This window comes from Triturus cristatus, chromosome 1_1, assembly GCF_964204655.1.
Source record: "Triturus cristatus chromosome 1_1, aTriCri1.1, whole genome shotgun sequence".
In the NCBI taxonomy this organism is placed as follows: domain Eukaryota; kingdom Metazoa; phylum Chordata; class Amphibia; order Caudata; family Salamandridae; genus Triturus; species Triturus cristatus.
The window spans coordinates 289,500,601-289,517,700 of NC_140579.1; the positions used below are offsets into that span (position 1 = coordinate 289,500,601).

A 17,100-nucleotide genomic window follows, 5' to 3' on the forward strand; every position below is an offset into this window, starting at 1 on the left:
ACTCATGCAAAGGAGATGTGGGATCGCAAAGCCAAGCTGTACATTGCTGAACACCAGTGGAAGTCTCGTAATCCTCGCTCCCCCTCGAAGTCGAGATTAAGCTGCTTTAGTTTGCCCTTAGAGGCACATGACCACCCTGTAGGAGGCAGAATCAGCCATTTTCTTCTGGGACATCAGGCCATAATGCCAGACAGGTGGGTTCTGCAAATAGTTTAATGGGGCCTCCCACATCAGATAAATAAAATAAATGAGCATTTTTGCATTTTACTACAGGATGTTCAGGATGTTTTGGCGAAAGGAGCCTCATCCTTGGAAATTGGAACTGGATGTTACTCCACTGTTTCTTTATTCCAAAATAGGGTGCAGGCCTTCATTCTATTTTAGCTCTCTGATCTCTCCATTTCTTCCTGCAGATGGACATATGCAAGATGCTCACGCTGTCACAGGTTCTGTCCGTCCTGGATTCAGGAGACTGTATGGTAGCATTGGATCATTAGGACACCTATTTCTATGTTCCTGTCCTGCAGGCCCACAGTTGTTGCTTGCCATACAAGGTGGGCCACTAGTATTTTCATTTTGCTGTCTTTACCCTTCAGCTTCACCAGTATCCCTTGGGTGTTCAAGATGGTGATGGTGGTGGTCACAGCATCAACACTAATATATACACAGGGGTTCCAGGGGAACTAGTTTAAGGACTAAACCACCTTCAATCCCCAAAAGACACAGAATTACACTAACGGAAGGTTTAAAGTCCAGTAATAGAGGACAAAAGGCCGCGAGATGCTGCAAAAGACTGTGTAAAATTTCTTCAAATAGTTAATACATCACTAAGCTGGAAGATTAAGAGTCCATCAGCCCACCCTGGTTGGCGGAGCTTCGTCATTTGAGACTCTTAGGGATCAATGTCTAGGCCCACTGATTCGAGCCAGCCGGCCCCTGCTGTGTGCCCTAGTTAAAGATCCCAGGATCGACAAATCTCCTGCCACAGTGTGCAGTATAACTATTGAAGACTCAAAAAAACAACAAATGCAGTGCTCTAACGTGAAAAGTGTTTAAAAATGATTACGTGGTCAAAAAATATGTTTATTCAAAATTGACCAGGTGTCATGTCTAAAACCAAAATAGTCATCACAACTCTGACTATTCCCTGTCTTGGTCTTGTGGGGTTAACATGTTTCAGCCATCAGGGTCAACTGACCCGGCTTTCTTCAGGACCTAATTTCGATGATATTAAAGGCTACTGCAGGATTTATTCAGTGAAAAATAGTGTAAAAGAAAACTGTGTGAAAACAGTGTAACAAACAGTGTGAAGAAACAATGATTCTCAAAGAGGATTTATGATGTTCATCATAAAAAGTAAGTGTGTGGCAAAAGCCACCCTACCAGACTAGCAAAGTTTTGCTTAGGTACTTTTACTTTATCTTCTTTCCTAAAAGGAATAATGAGAATCAGCCCATTAAAAATATTCCATATACAGACAATGACAGCATTCGCGACCTTCGTCCTATAGTGCCTATTTGTGCACTATACTAATTATAGAAAACCCAAAGCGTGGTTTACAGATCAATAAAGTTTTTTGAAAAAAGAAGAACTTGAATTGCACTCACCCAGCTTTTTGTGGGAGGAAAGCCTCACCTCACCCGGCTGACTGCTCGGTGAAGGAGGCACCGCTCTGTTGAAATGTAAGGATAAAGAAGAACAAGTTGCACAAGGATACTTGTACCCTAAAGGTCCCTACACAACATTCAACATCTAAAACCTATATGCTCTTGACTTTAGAAAACATCCCCATCATATATCACAGACCAGATGTACCAGGCCAATTGTTAACTTATCCCATCTCAATATGCAGTTTCTGATGTTACTAAAAGGAAGACAACCCATTTCATACACTACATGAAATGTCTCCGCCCAATTTAGCCCATCCGCTCACGGGCACAACCAAAAGCCCATTACTTCAAAAATTCACTCAATGATCTTCAAATTAGTTCTCCACATATCCAACTGTCAATCCAAAGGTTGACCAGAGAAACTAGCATTAGCGAAGAGCCACGATGTCCCCCTCCTTACCTGTCCGTCGGTTCCTCGGACTAGACTGCGAGCAGTCTGGGAGGTGACAGCAGGCAGGAAGGGGATCCTAAAATACCCGCTCTAATTGGTCAAATTAAGGGTGGGACGTTCTTACAACAGGTGTGTGTAACTACGTTCCGGGCGCCTATTCTTAGGCACGCATGCGCTGAAGTCGCAACGTAAATCACTGAGCGCATGCGCAGTCTACATCCCCATTTCAGACCTCGCAAGAACGCGGAGGACAACATCCCTTTCTACGTGCATGCGCAATCCACAATGTCAACGCGCCAAAAGCGTCCCTCAAAGGGCCCAGGGCACACCAAACTATCTGCCCAATTGCCCAATTAGTCACGCATGCGCGAAAGTAGAAACATAATCACTAAGAGCATGCGCAGTCACATCCCCATTTCAGAACTCGCGAGGACGTGGAAGACAACTATACTTTCTACGCACATGCGCAGTACCCAGTGTCAACGCGCCAATAACATCCCTCTAAGGGCCCAGGGCACACCAAACAGTATGCCCTATTGGCGCACACCTATGCGTCCGCACCGCGCCCAAAACGAGACTAAACATGAAAACATGTGCCAATGGCACAACATTCTTCACAATCAACACCAATGTGCCCACGCTGTGCAAACATTCCTCAGACTTGCCATGCCTAGGCCATCGTGCAGAGGACGGTCAAACCGAGTGGAATGACAGTTAGCTATCATCTTATACACTTATTAAAAATGGTTGAAAAAGACGATCTAGGAAAAAAAGGGCGATCTATGAAAAACATGTGTATTCCACTCAGGCCAGCTCAAGTGAGGTGGTAAGAGGCTGCCGCCTTTATCTACATAATAGGTGTAAAAAAGGTCGAGGGGCACCAAAAGGGGGCCATTCGGAAGAGACTCTTGTATTAATATTTTAATATTATCACTTGCTCAATCAATGCTTTCGACTACCAACCTCATGAGTAGAAGCTCGTCTCAGACAAATGAGTCCGTGTTGGTCGGAAGGTGAGAGTAAGAGTAATGTCGGTCAGCCGGCAAGTCATGATACAGGTGCTGATTCATTTCGATAGGGTCTGCTTCTATCTATAAAGGGTCTTTAAGATAAGAAGTATCATTCAAGTTTCCATGATGAAACCAGGATCTCGACCCATGTTGACAGTGTTTATAGGATCTTAAAAGGGTATCGGTGGAGTACATTGAAGCGGGCCACCCATATTTAAATTCAGGTGTAAAACACTCGTGATCTAAGGCCCCCCTTCCGGAGTTACCAGGGATATGTGATATTGTCCGTTGTTGTGAACAAACTATCCTTAGAGACGTGAACTAGCATCAAACAATAGGATATCACTAATGCTAGGTACTCAATAATGTCGTTCCTTGTGGATTCAGTACTAACCCATATCATGGCTATCAGAGACACACAATCCCATAAGTGTGGAGTCAAATGGAGGTCCATGGAATGTTATCATTCAGACCATGTGTGTCCGTTTTCAATTTGAAAATCCACCTTTGTTCCTTGGTAAACAAGAACCTAGAGGTGTCACTGACATGTTGAGGAATAAGAGGTCGTTCAGGAACGACATTATTGAGTACCTAGCATTAGTGATATCCTATTGTTTGATGCTAGTTCACGTCTCTAAGGATAGTTTGTTCACAACAACGGACAATATCACATATCCCTGGTAACTCCGGAAGGGGGGCCTTAGATCACGAGTGTTTTACACCTGAATTTAAATATGGGTGCCCCGCTTCAATGTACTCCACCGATACCCTTTTAAGATCCTATAAACACTGTCAACATGGGTCGAGATCCTGGTTTCATCATGGAAACTTGAATGATACTTCTTATCTTAAAGACCCTTTATAGATAGAAGCAGACCCTATCGAAATGAATCAGCACCTGTATCATGACTTGCCGGCTGACCGACATTACTCTTACTCTCACCTTCCGACCAACACGGACTCATTTGTCTGAGACGAGCTTCTACTCATGAGGTTGGTAGTCGAAAGCATTGATTGAGCAAGTGATAATATTAAAATATTAATACAAGAGTCTCTTCCGAATGGCCCCCTTTTGGTGCCCCTCGACCTTTTTTACACCTATTATGTAGATAAAGGCGGCAGCCTCTTACCACCTCACTTGAGCTGGCCTGAGTGGAATACACATGTTTTTCATAGATCGCCCTTTTTTTCCTAGATCGTCTTTTTCAACCATTTTTAATAAGTGTATAAGACGATAGCTAACTGTCATTCCACTCGGTTTGACCGTCCTCTGCACGATGGCCTAGGCATGGCAAGTCTGAGGAATGTTTGCACAGCGTGGGCACATTGGTGTTGATTGTGAAGAATGTTGTGCCATTGGCACATGTTTTCATGTTTAGTCTCGGTTTGGGCGCGGTGCGGACGCATAGGTGTGCACCAATAGGGCATACTGTTTGGTGTGCCCTGGGCCCTTAGAGGGATGTTATTGGCGCGTTGACACTGGGTACTGCGCATGTGCGTAGAAAGTATAGTTGTCTTCCACGTCCTCGCGAGTTCTGAAATGGGGATGTGACTGCGCATGCTCTTAGTGATTATGTTTCTACTTTCGCGCATGTGTGACTAATTGGGCAATTGGGCAGATAGTTTGGTGTGCCCTGGGCCCTTTGAGGGACGCTTTTGGCGCGTTGACATTGTGGATTGCGCATGCACGTAAAAAGGGATGTTGTCCTCCGCGTTCTTGCGAGGTCTGAAATGGGGATGTAGACTGCGCAAGCGCTCAGTGATTTACGTTGCGACTTCAGCGCATGCGTGCCTAAGAATAGGCGCCCGGAACGTAGTTACACACACCTGTTGTAAGAACGTCCCACCCTTAATTTGACCAATTAGAGCGGGTATTTTAGGATCCCCTTCCTGCCTGCTGTCACCTCCCAGACTGCTCGCAGTCTAGTCCGAGGAACCGACGGACAGGTAAGGAGGGGGACATCGTGGCTCTTCGCTAATGCTAGTTTCTCTGGTCAACCTTTGGATTGACAGTTGGATATGTGGAGAACTAATTTGAAGATCATTGAGTGAATTTTTGAAGTAATGGGCTTTTGGTTGTGCCCGTGAGCGGATGGGCTAAATTGGGCGGAGACATTTCATGTAGTGTATGAAATGGGTTGTCTTCCTTTTAGTAACATCACAAACTGCATATTGAGATGGGATAAGTTAACAATTGGCCTGGTACATCTGGTCTGTGATGTATGATGGGGATGTTTTCTAAAGTCAAGAGCATATAGGTTTTAGATGTTGAATGTTGTGTAGGGACCTCTAGGGTACAAGTATCCTTGTGCAACTTGTTCTTCTTTATCCTTACATTTCAACAGAGCGGTGCCTCCTTCACCGAGCAGTCAGCCGGGTGAGGTGAGGCTTTCCTCCCACAAAAAGCTGGGTGAGTGCAATTCAAGTTCTTCTTTTTTCAAAAAACTTTATTGATCTGTAAACCACGCTTTGGGTTTTCTATAATTAGTATAGTGCACAAATAGGCACTATAGGACGAAGGTCGCGAATGCTGTCATTGTCTGTATATGGAATATTTTTAATGGGCTGATTCTCATTATTCCTTTTAGGAAAGAAGATAAAGTAAAAGTACCTAAGCAAAGCTTTGCTAGTCTGGTAGGGTGGCTTTTGCCACACACTTACTTTTTATGATGAACATCATAAATCCTCTTTGAGAATCATTGTTTCTTCACACTGTTTGTTACACTGTTTTCACACAGTTTTCTTTTACACTATTTTTCACTGAATAAATCCTGCAGTAGCCTTTAATATCATCGAAATTAGGTCCTGAAGAAAGCCGGGTCAGTTGACCCTGATGGCTGAAACATGTTGACCCCACAAGACCAAGACAGGGAATAGTCAGAGTTGTGATGACTATTTTGGATTTAGACATGACACCTGGTCAATTTTGAATAAACATATTTTTTGACCACGTAATCATTTTTAAACACTTTTCACGTTAGAGCACTGCATTTGTTGTTTTTTTGAGTCTTCAATAGTTATACTGCACACTGTGGCAGGAGATTTGTCGATCCTGGGATCTTTAACTAGGGCACAGCAGGGGCCGGCTGGCTCGAATCAGTGGGCCTAGACATTGATCCCTAAGAGTCTCAAATGACGAAGCTCCGCCAACCAGGGTGGGCTGATGGACTCTTAATCTTCCAGCTCAGTGATGTATTAACTATTTGAAGAAATTTTACACAGTCTTTTGCAGCATCTCGCGGCCTTTTGTCCTCTATTACTGGACTTTAAACCTTCCGTTAGTGTAATTCGGTGGTCACAGCATACCTTCGGAGGCTGGGTATCTGAGTTTTCCCCCTACCTCAGTTGACTGGCTGTTGAAGATGTGCTTGCTTGCCACAGTCAGTCGTGGACCATCGACAGATGACAGTAAACCTCCTGATACCATTAGGGTTTACTGTCTATGTGCTGTAGTCGCACCTGACTCCTTCACCGAGGCTTCCTTTCATCAGAGCCATTCTGTATACAGTGCATTACAGTGCCATTCCCCAGATCAGCGATTCCAAGATATTCAGGCTGTGATCCCAATCTTTCAACCTTGATCCTAGGTTTCAGTGAAGTTTTCGCACTGAGGCTTCTTTGCCTACTAGCCCCCTGCATCCTGCTTGTCGACCATGCCTGATGGCATACGCAGGCTCTGCAGTGAGATCTGAAGCGCCAGTGGGTACAGCACCAAGGTAGCCTGTCAGATTCTATCCAAGTTTCGAAGGAGGCTGCAAGCAATCTGCAGTTGTGGCTGCTCTATCCCCATTGGACCAGCAGCAGACCACTCTTACGACCCCACCCAGAGCGGGCGGAGGTGAAGGATGCATCACTGATGGGCTGCGGGGGTCATCTGGGAGATGTGGATATCAGAGGACTCTGGTCTCTGATGGAGACCTGTCTGCACAGCAACCTGTTGGAGTTGCAGGGCATTCGCTTTGTGTTGAAAGCCTTCCTGCAGTCCATCAAGAGGAGGCTGGTTCAGGTTCTCACGGACAACACCACCACCACGTGATATTGCTGCAAACAATCTCTATGCGTGGAGATTAAGTGTCCACAATTGACTGCATTCGGTCTCCCTTCCGAAGGAGTAGATGTCATCCCTTTGGCCAAGCATCCTTTGACAAAGTCTGTTTACACCGGGCGCTGGGACATGTTTGAAGCTTGATGTGGTACCCATAGTACAAACCAATTGCAGGCCAAACTGTGATATGTATTGTTTTTTTATTTTGTCTTTGACGCTGCTTACACTTGCAGTGGGCTCTGTTATATGTCCGCCTTTTGGGTTGACTGGACCTTGTTCAAATCATCTGTTGCAGTTCGATTTCTTAAAAGCCTATTTCATATTTTCCCTCCTAACCATTTTGTTATATAAATCTTAATTTGGTCCTTACTTTTCTTATGTGCTGCCCTTTTGAGATGTACAGCTTCCCTTTACACCTCCTTACTATTAAGATTGTCTTTCTTGCCGCGATAATTTCAAGATAGTCACATGAGTGAGCTACAGGCTATTTCAGTCTAGCCACTTAACACCACCTTCTTGCATGACAAACTGGTGCATCCTTTGTACTGAATGGTGTGCCTCCCTTTCATGTCACACAGTCCATCACACTTCCAATGTTCTTTGCTCTACCCTGTCATTTGAAGGAGTGGCTCCATTGTTCAGACCTCAAAGGGGCACTGAGTTTTTACATCAGTCGCACCAAAGGCCACCAGGTACACAAGGAGCTCTTTGTGGACTTTTCTGAAACAAAGAAAATCAAGGCGGTGCAGAAAAGGACGTTGTCCAGGTGGATAGTCCTCTACATTAAGATCTGCTACGTGCTGGTCAAGAAGCAGTCTCCGGAAGGGCTAAGGGCCATTCCGCCATGGGTTCTAACTCTGCATTGGCACTCTGATTGCCTGTCTCGGTTATTTGTCAGGCTGCAACGTGGGCTTCAGTGCACACTTGTACGAAGCTCTACTGGCTTGATAAGCAGGTTCAACAGGAAGGGCATTTTGGCCATTCAATCTTGCAGGACTTTTTGGTCTGAGCCACCCCACAGATCCACCACCTGGGAGGTACTGATTTGGTATCTGTTCTAAAGGTGAGGAATCTGTGGTTGAAAGCCGTTTTCAGCCTACTGTGATGAGCTTTTCTCGTCTGAAACAGTGTGCTAAATTTCCTATGCCCTCTGGATTTAAGTCCTGTTGGTCCTGTGCTCGCCAAATGTTGAGTATGGACCCACACTCTATCTGTACGGGGTGCTTGGGCAAGCACCACAACGCCAAGTGTGACACCTGCCAAGGGTTGAAGCCGAAGGGCTTGCGGGAGAGGTGCATGAAACATCTGATGGCATGGTTTTCGCTGACCTCCAGCTCTTCGAAGGTGTTGGTAATCCTCCCAATCCAAGGATCGTTCCCTTGAGCGCTGTTCTTCTCCCTGTGGTCAACAACATCGATCCCCATCTCCGGCTACCTCACATGGTAAGCATTGTCGTAATAGATCGAAGTACCTGGCCTCTGTGGCTCCTTTGACTAGCGGGCTTGGTGACTCTTTTACTTCCGCTTCGGCATTGCTCCTGCGCCTCCAACCATTTCCTGGAGCCGGGGCGACCTGGAGCCAGGTGCAGGAGTACTACAAGGCTCTCCATATTGTCTTTGGGCACACATCTCCACCTGGAGCGCCTGTGGAACCCAAAGAGGTCATAGGTGCAATAACTGTGCCATCTCCTATGGGTTTGCCCTCTATGGCAGTTCCAGTCTCGGACACAGAGGCGTCAGTGCACAATCCTTCGGGACCGCCACTAATGACGTCTGTTGACTCTGACGCGACGTCAGTTGACCCACTGGGGCCTATTTTCTCTGCGCCGAAAGACTCCGAGCTGGAGTCCATGTACTTGTCACGAACAACAGGAGTATGACCCATAGACCACGATGTGATATGGGTAGAATGAGATAATGAACAACAATATCACAAATGGTGTAATTTAAGAAAGGCGGTTTAGACAGAGCATGTCAAAGACCATTGCAAACCGGAGAAAGGAGAACTCTTAGTCATTGAATTTACAGAAGTGCACAAGGCATCATATATTTACATGTAGTCAGGGACAGTTGTATCAGCACTGTGAGCAAGGTAATTCAGAAAAACAACCCGACATTGAACTTGGTGCTATAAAGTGCAAGTGGCAAAACAAGTGGCGACGCAAGTGGCAATGTGTGTGACAGCGAACACGGCGCAAAGTGCAACTGTATATGTACAGTGAAGAATGGTTCAATACTGACAGGGTCTCTTTAACGTTTTGCAGCCATGATATGTTTGGGGCATGTTCGAGGGTCAGACAATCCCTAATATCTTGAGTTAGGCCAACCGCCTACCTTCCCCAGAACAAGTACCAGAGTAATACAGGTGCTAGGGATATCAAATCGGAAATATGTGAAATGTTCAGTTATTGATGCATGTTAAAATTTGAACAACTGTTAGGGAGGGATAAAACTTTCTTATAAAAAACGTCTTCTAACCTTTGAAGCACGTCGACCTTTGACGCTCCCCAAATTCCTGCCCCGTAGGTAGCTGATGCTACTGCTTTTGCAGCATAAATCTTTTTTATTGGTTCTATCGGTTTCGTACCTAATTTTTTTATAAACGAAAATATAGCCATAATGCTCTTTTCTAATGCATAGCCTCTATTTGTGATCATATTGGACCAAGTACCCACACTATTAAACATAACACCCAAGTACAAAAAAGACTCATCTGCCATCATATATATTGCCATGGATATTGTAACCACTATGTTTTTTACAATTGGCTGGTGCAGCAGTATAACATAGGCAAGGGTGGTTAAAAGCAGCATCTTTTCAATCTGAGGTAAAAATTTGAATATTGGACCTGCTATACGACTGAGATTATTTATTTGGCAAACATGTTGATGATGCGCTGTAGCCTTTAAACACAGAGACATACATGGCATGATTGCTAGGTTTGTTTCTAAACCATCAATCTTTTCACCTTTTGAGGGGCTAGAAGGAGGAGCCAGAACCGGCAGTGCCCTTATAGATGTGAGTACACATACCAACCTCATCAAATAACCTGTCGTCAACAATATGTCCCGCAATACAGACCACCACCACCGAAGAGCCACCAATCAAGGCAAAAATCAGGAAGCTTCCAGATGACAGTGACCGGTTTCTTTCAGCAGGCACACCATTTTGGAAGACACCTGTAGGCGAAAAGACCTTTTAATACAGCCTGTGGCAAATTATAACCATGGATTGTTGTCTTAGATCTACATTGTAAGGCATACAAAAACATCCTCCAACATTACCTTCCAAAGAGACACATCAACTTCTATGGCTGTTGCAAGCAGGGATCTCCATATTGATATAGAAAGGAGCTATAGAACTGGTCCTCGAATCACACTTAATTATAAGCTTCTTTTCTTGCTTTATTCTGATAAGGAACAAATCAGGAGACATGATTTTGGATCTTCGTCAGTTGAACACATTTCTCAAGAAGCAGGCATTTCACATGGTGACAGTGCAAGAAATTTCCCAGAAACGAGACTTTGTCCTAAGACCCAAGACCTACAGGGTGCATACTTTCATATCACTATCTATCTCAACCAGAAAATATCTCAGATTTGAATTGGTTGGACATCAATATCAATTCAAAGTTATTTAATCCAGACACAAATCAGCCCCCATAAGGTTTCCATTGTGCATGGTTTCCGTCCAAAATATGAACATAATGTGTTTCCCTACCTCGACAACGGGCTTATGTCTCATGGTAACAAGGAACTCTGTGAATGCCACTATACAACTCTTTCAACAATTAGGCCTTACATTCAACAAGTACAAATCAGACGATCAGCGTGAGAATGTAAATGTCTCTTTTAAGAATGTCACTCTGCATTCATTTATTCCAAATTACCGCCTTCATAGGCAACCATTCCAAAAGGAGTTAGACCAGCAGTGGTTTCAAAGCCAAGGCTTCTTCAATGAACTCATCTCCTTACACTGCTTACCCTGCATGAAAGTTCAGCAGTAGAAATCACCTTCCTTTGAGAAAAATCTGGCTTCATGATGACAACGGATGCCTGCCTAGGTGGGGGGGGGAATGCATCTACAGGATTTGACAGTGAGCGGTCTATGATATGTGGACGGAGCTCACCTTCATATCATTCCGCTGGAAAGGAGAGTCATTGCTCTGGGTTTGCATTCCATCCTTCCAAGAATAAAAGGAAGTTTTCGAATGACCTACTAGGTCAAAACACTTCAATGTACTATAGCAACAAACAGGGAGGCATTTTGTCTAAAACATTATGGGATTGGGCTATCGTGTACCACAATTAGTTAACAGTCGAGCGTGTTTGCAGAAAAGACAATTTATAGGTAGACAATTTAAGCAGAACATGCAAGGAATGCCTTGAGTGGCAACTTCATCAAGCCTATTTAAACAAGATCTTCCTACGCCTAAGCGAATTGAATTTAGAACTGTTTGCAGTCAAAACAAAAAATGCTGCTATTATGCCAGCAAGCATAGCATACCGGTATTGTGGGGGAATACTTGATCAGGGACCTTTGCATATGCTTTTCCCCACTCTTTCCCTATTCCAAAGACATATACAAGATAAAGATGGAGCCGTATCGGATAATACTAATCGCCCCATGGTGGCACAAACATTACTGGTTTACAGAGCTTATTCTTTGCACACATACCATTGCCACCTCTACCAAACCTGCGTTTTCACGACAAGAACTACACCTGGAACCAGCATCTTTAATTTTATTGGCAGGCTGCTGAACACAGTGAGTTTCGCCACTTAGAAATTGCAGATGAATGTAGAACAATTCTGGCAAAGGACAGAGCTGTATCAGCAAATAAGCTTGAATTGTCTTTAATTCACAAGAATTGAGCAGTGACAACATTTTGATTATTCTAATTTAAAATGCTTAGTAGGTTGTACCCTTCACTAAACCCATCTCTGATGATAATGGTCCTGAACACCTTCAATCCTTGTCTCATATTTTGCAATCTAATATATACAGAGCTACACAGTGCCCAGCTTACATCATATTTCAATTGTTACCGACACCACCATATAAGGCTAAAATAATTTGATCCAGGCACTGCAAAAGAAATATTTCTGCATGAGTAAAAGGATTCAGACCAAGGCTTCAAGCTTTGGCACCAAAACCATAGAACAATACCTTCCTTCTTGAAAAAGGATTCCACCACTGCATTACAAAGAGGAGCAAGCATTCCAGTGACAGAATGCTTTTTTGTTATTCCAGCAGACAAATTGTCAAGGTGGGGCTTTAGAGCCATTTCTCTGTATTACTGAAAAGTATGGAACATGCTTGAAGGCCTTTCACATATGCAGAGTAGCCTCTTTTTATTATCTAAAAACTTACCAAGTTAGAGATCAGGACACTTGTACCAACAAATGTTTGCTCTCCACATCTGAGGATGTGGAAAAGGAAAATAAGAAACTGACTTCAGCACACAGGAGTTAGGCATCTTTGCGGCTCTGCTCCCTCTCTTCCTGTGAGGTAGGGAGCCAACACAAAGCTGCATGGTGCCACCCAGTGGTGTGCAGGAGCATTACTGAAGAACGTTTCTGGATTGAGTCTGGCACTGTAAAGTACTCTAAGGTAATGACCTCAGTTAGCTAGAGTATCCACCAGAAAGAGCATTACTGAAGGTAAGTACCTTGTTCTTTTTTTCTTCAGGATCTTCTTGCCAAAGGAAAAGAGATTCTTTAAAAACTAGATTTGAGGAGTATCACACACAAGTCAACCACCATCTATTGGACTATGTTTCTTTCTACTTGCAACCCATATGTGCCGAGTGGGAAACATTTAAATCTAACTATTGATTCTCTTCCTTCAATTTGCAGCAGTCGGCTGTACTAACCCGGATATTCCCGATGCAATCAGGACTTCTGGCTTTGGTACATCTCATACCTACACAGACTCTATTACATTCAAATGTAGAGATGGGTTTGTCATGAACGGCAGCAGTGTTATTCACTGTGGTGCTGATAATGAATGGAATCCACCAGTACCAACATGCACAGGTAAGCATTGCTAAAGCATAGATATGGGTTTCCTTGTTTATGTATGTTTGACATAGTGTGTTCTACTGTGAGAGTAGCATTTCTTAATCTTATTTTAAAGTTTTAAAAATGCTAAGAATTAGCTTTGTCTGTTGTGTCTGGGCATCTCCTCTGTACTGTAGACCCCTCCTTCAAATTCCATTTGACATTTGAACATTGACACATTTTCATATTTTTTTCTTCACGCTTGTGCCTTACCATTCTGTGTGTTTTCAGCATGTCCTGCTGTGTTCTATCAAGTGTCTTCCATCTAGTGTTGGGTGCAGAATGATACTAGCTGTTTCTCCTCAAAGAAGTGTTTTCAAGGTGCCTACCTCCCTTGAAATCCACAATGCATCAGGACACAAATCCCACCTCAGATTGTATTTTTGGGCCATTGGGGTCAGATGTTTTTGAGTGCTCTGTTATAGTAATGCTCCACTAGAATGTACTGAGACCACATGATTGAGAATGGAAGACTTCCACTGTGGCATCTAGCAGACCATCCAGCACTGATTTGAGATTGCGATGAAGAGCTTGGGGTAAGGTTATATGATATGTTGGGGGGAAGGTTATGAAAAATAACTCTGTCTTAATTTTGACACTTTTATAATAGAAAGTTTCCACCATTGGGTTTGTAACCTCTGACTACCTAAGGGCCACAGTGAAACCACCTGTTTGTAGTTCAGTGGTTTTCATTGCAAAAAGACAATTCAGCACATAAGAGACAAAAGATGGGTACTGTGTGCTGTTTTGCAGCTCTAATGCTTTGTGGAGTCCCATTCTGGCATGTTTAAAAAAATATATATATTTATTTTTATTGTAAACAAATCGACATTACATATCTTTGTACGACAAGAGCGAGTGGTTGTAAATATTCCAATGATATGGGTTACAGTAAGTCAAAAAACAGATATACAAATCAAGACAGTTAGGGTGTTTCTAGAGTCTCATCATCATTCTGACACCCTCTGACCACATATACTGACTTTTCCCTAAACATGCACCAGTCAAGCTCTTCCTTCCATTTAACTAGTGTTGGCGGTTTGCGGGCTCCCCAGCTTTGCGCTATATTTCACTTGGCTACCATTAGTGCCAGGATCGCCCATTGCTTGGTGTAAGAGGTGAAGTCCGTCGGCTCCCAAATGTTTAGGATACATCTGCGGGCTTCGGGCTTCGGGTTGCAGGTCAACTGCGAATACGTCGCGGAGAGTGCGATGCACTAGTTGCCAATACGATTGTATACTCACACACTCCCATATTATATGGATAAATATAAATACCCCCCCCCCCCCACATCCGCGTCTGCACTCTCCATTTTCCATTCTACCCATCTGTACTAGGTCTGGTCCAGTGATATATATTCTGTGCAGAATTTTAGCTGCACCAACCTCAGCCTAGCTTGGACTGCCACTTTCTTCGGGGAGGAGACTGCGGTTTGCCAGTCTTCGTCATCCAGTTCAATTCCATCTTTAATCCATTTGTCCTTAAGGGAGTAGAGAGGGTCTTCCATATTGTTTATCAATTTTTTGTAGATCAATGAGATCTCGGTAAGATGACCGTCCAGTATCCTATCCTCGAGAGGAGATGCTTCGGGGAGGGGGGCGGATCTACCAGCCAAGTGAGTCTGGAGCGCGTGTCGGACCTGCAGGTATCTATAGTGCTCAGTACCAGCCAGTTCATATTGTTGTTGGAGAGCAGCAAATGAGAGGATAGTGCCCCCTACCCAGAGATCCTTTATCTGGGAAATACCAATATAAATATTTGGGCAAGAAACCCTCCCTTGGCTACGGCAGATCTGTTGCCAGTCTCTGGAGGAAGGAGAGGTACCAGAGGCATGGAAGCAGGCAGTGGTGACTCCCTTGCTCAAAAAAACATCCTTGGACCCTACCATTCAAGCAAATTTTAGACCAATCTCTCTTCTGCCATATCCAATCAAAATTTTAGAAAAGGCAGTTAGCAAAATTCTATCAGGCTACCTTGAGGACAACTCCCTGCTGGATAGGGACCAATTTGGCTTTCGCCCAGGACACAGCACTGAGACTGCTTTGGCAACCATAATGGACAATCTAAGAATGCATGCTGACAATGGGAATTCCTCTGTCCTAGTACTATTGGACATGTCAGCCGCATTTGACACTGTGAGCCATGCAGTATTAGTGGAGAGATTGAAAGGCATAGGAGTTAAAGGACTGGCCTTGCAGTGGTTACAATCTTATTTGTCGGGAAGACAACAGGCCGTATCTTTGATACCGTTCACCTCCGATAAGTCCCGAGTACACCATGGGGTGCCACAGGGCTCGGCGATCAGCCCTGTTCTTTTCAACATCTATTTACGCCCTCTATTCCCCATTATTAAATCTTATGAAATTGACCTGGTCAACTATGCAGATGATATCCAACTGGTGTTTTCCCTGGAGGGCAAACAAGCAATATCTATGGATACCTTCCAGGAGTGCATGCACCAAACCGCTGGTTGGCTCAGGAAAAATTCCCTACAGTTTAATGGGGGGAAAACAGAGGTGGTGTACTGTCCTGCTACTAGAATATCTCGACATCTACCGGTGGAGTTTAGGCTCACCCCTGAGGATGAAGCCCTGACTCCTGTTAAAACGGTGCGTAATTTGGGGGTCATGGTGGACGATAATCTCCAAATGGAATCACAGGCCAATAAAACTGCTAGTGTCTGTTTCTCTTTACTACGTATGCTACGGAAGGTTCTTCCGCTACTACCAGAAGACACTCGTTTGCTTGTAGTAAGGAGCATAATCCTGAGCAGACTGGACTACTGCAATTCCCTGTATTTGGGAGCAACGCAATATATTTTGCAGGGTTTGCAGAGAGTCCAGTCTACGGCACCTAAGCTGGTACTAAATAGACAGCGTAGGTCTTCCACGACATTGGCTTTGAGAGACCTACACTGGCTGCCCATTAAGGAGAGAATTTGCTTTAAATCTCTCTGTATTGTACACAAGCAGTACATGACCTGGGTCCGATCCCCCTGCAGGAGATGTTCATCTGGTATATTCCCAGGAGGCATCTTCGCTCCTCGAGCACGAATCTGATCACAACCACCAGATTTAAGAAATCCAGGATGGGGGGTAGAGCTTTAGGTGTGGCTGCTGCGCACCTATGGAATGAGCTGCCCCAGAACCTTAGGCAGGTTAGCTCTCTAACCTGTTTCAGGAAGAGTCTGAAAACCTGGTTATTTCCAAGGGGCGAGTGATAGATCCCTACACTGACAACTGGTTCTATTGCTATAGTGGGTACTTTTCCAGTCGAAGCGCCAAGATACCCGTAGGGTGGCAGTCTGCACTATATACATTTTAATTCAATTCAATCCCTTTAGTGTGCCAGAGGTTCCCCAGCTGCTCGGAATTCCAGAGGGAAGTTACCAGTGTGAACCTGCGGTCCCATCCCAAATGCTTGTTCACTTCATGCCAAACGTGCACTGAATGCGCGTCGGACCCAAGTAAGGGGCTATCTACGGGGTCTGGAGTAAAGTGCTCTATTGTAGTCCCCAACTGGGAGGAGCCACTTGTCCATGGCGTATCCTGGGTCGTCAGGGCGACCATACATTCCCTGGTTTATCGCAGCCAGATGAGCTGCCCAATAATATTTTCTAATATCAGAAAGACTGATGCCGCCATCATACCAGTTGAGGGTGAGTTTTCCCAATGCGATCCGGAGCTTCCCGTCCCATAAAAGAGTTTGTTGCAGAGTTTCTATTTCCTTAAAATAGGATTTGGGGACTGGGTCCATAGAGTTTTGGAGAGCATAGAGAAAACGGGGCAAAGCCGTCATTTTAAATAAGACGGCCTTACCAAGTAGGGAGAGGGGCAAGGACCTCCAGTGACTTACCTCGCTCCTCAATCTCTGAATTGGTGGCAGGAGATGACGAGTGTATCGGAGTATGGTGTTTAAGGTTA

General features: G+C 44.4%; 1 pseudogene across 1 annotated transcript in view; it reads left to right on the forward strand.

Moving 5' to 3' along the window:
• LOC146870136 (complement component receptor 1-like protein) overlaps positions 1–17,100 on the forward strand; it is a 796,036-nt pseudogene that overhangs the window by 411,885 nt on the left and 367,051 nt on the right. The window contains exon 6 of the transcript XR_014978076.1: positions 12,974–13,153. The product of XR_014978076.1 is annotated as a complement component receptor 1-like protein (transcript). The remainder of the gene's footprint in view (positions 1–12,973; positions 13,154–17,100) is intronic.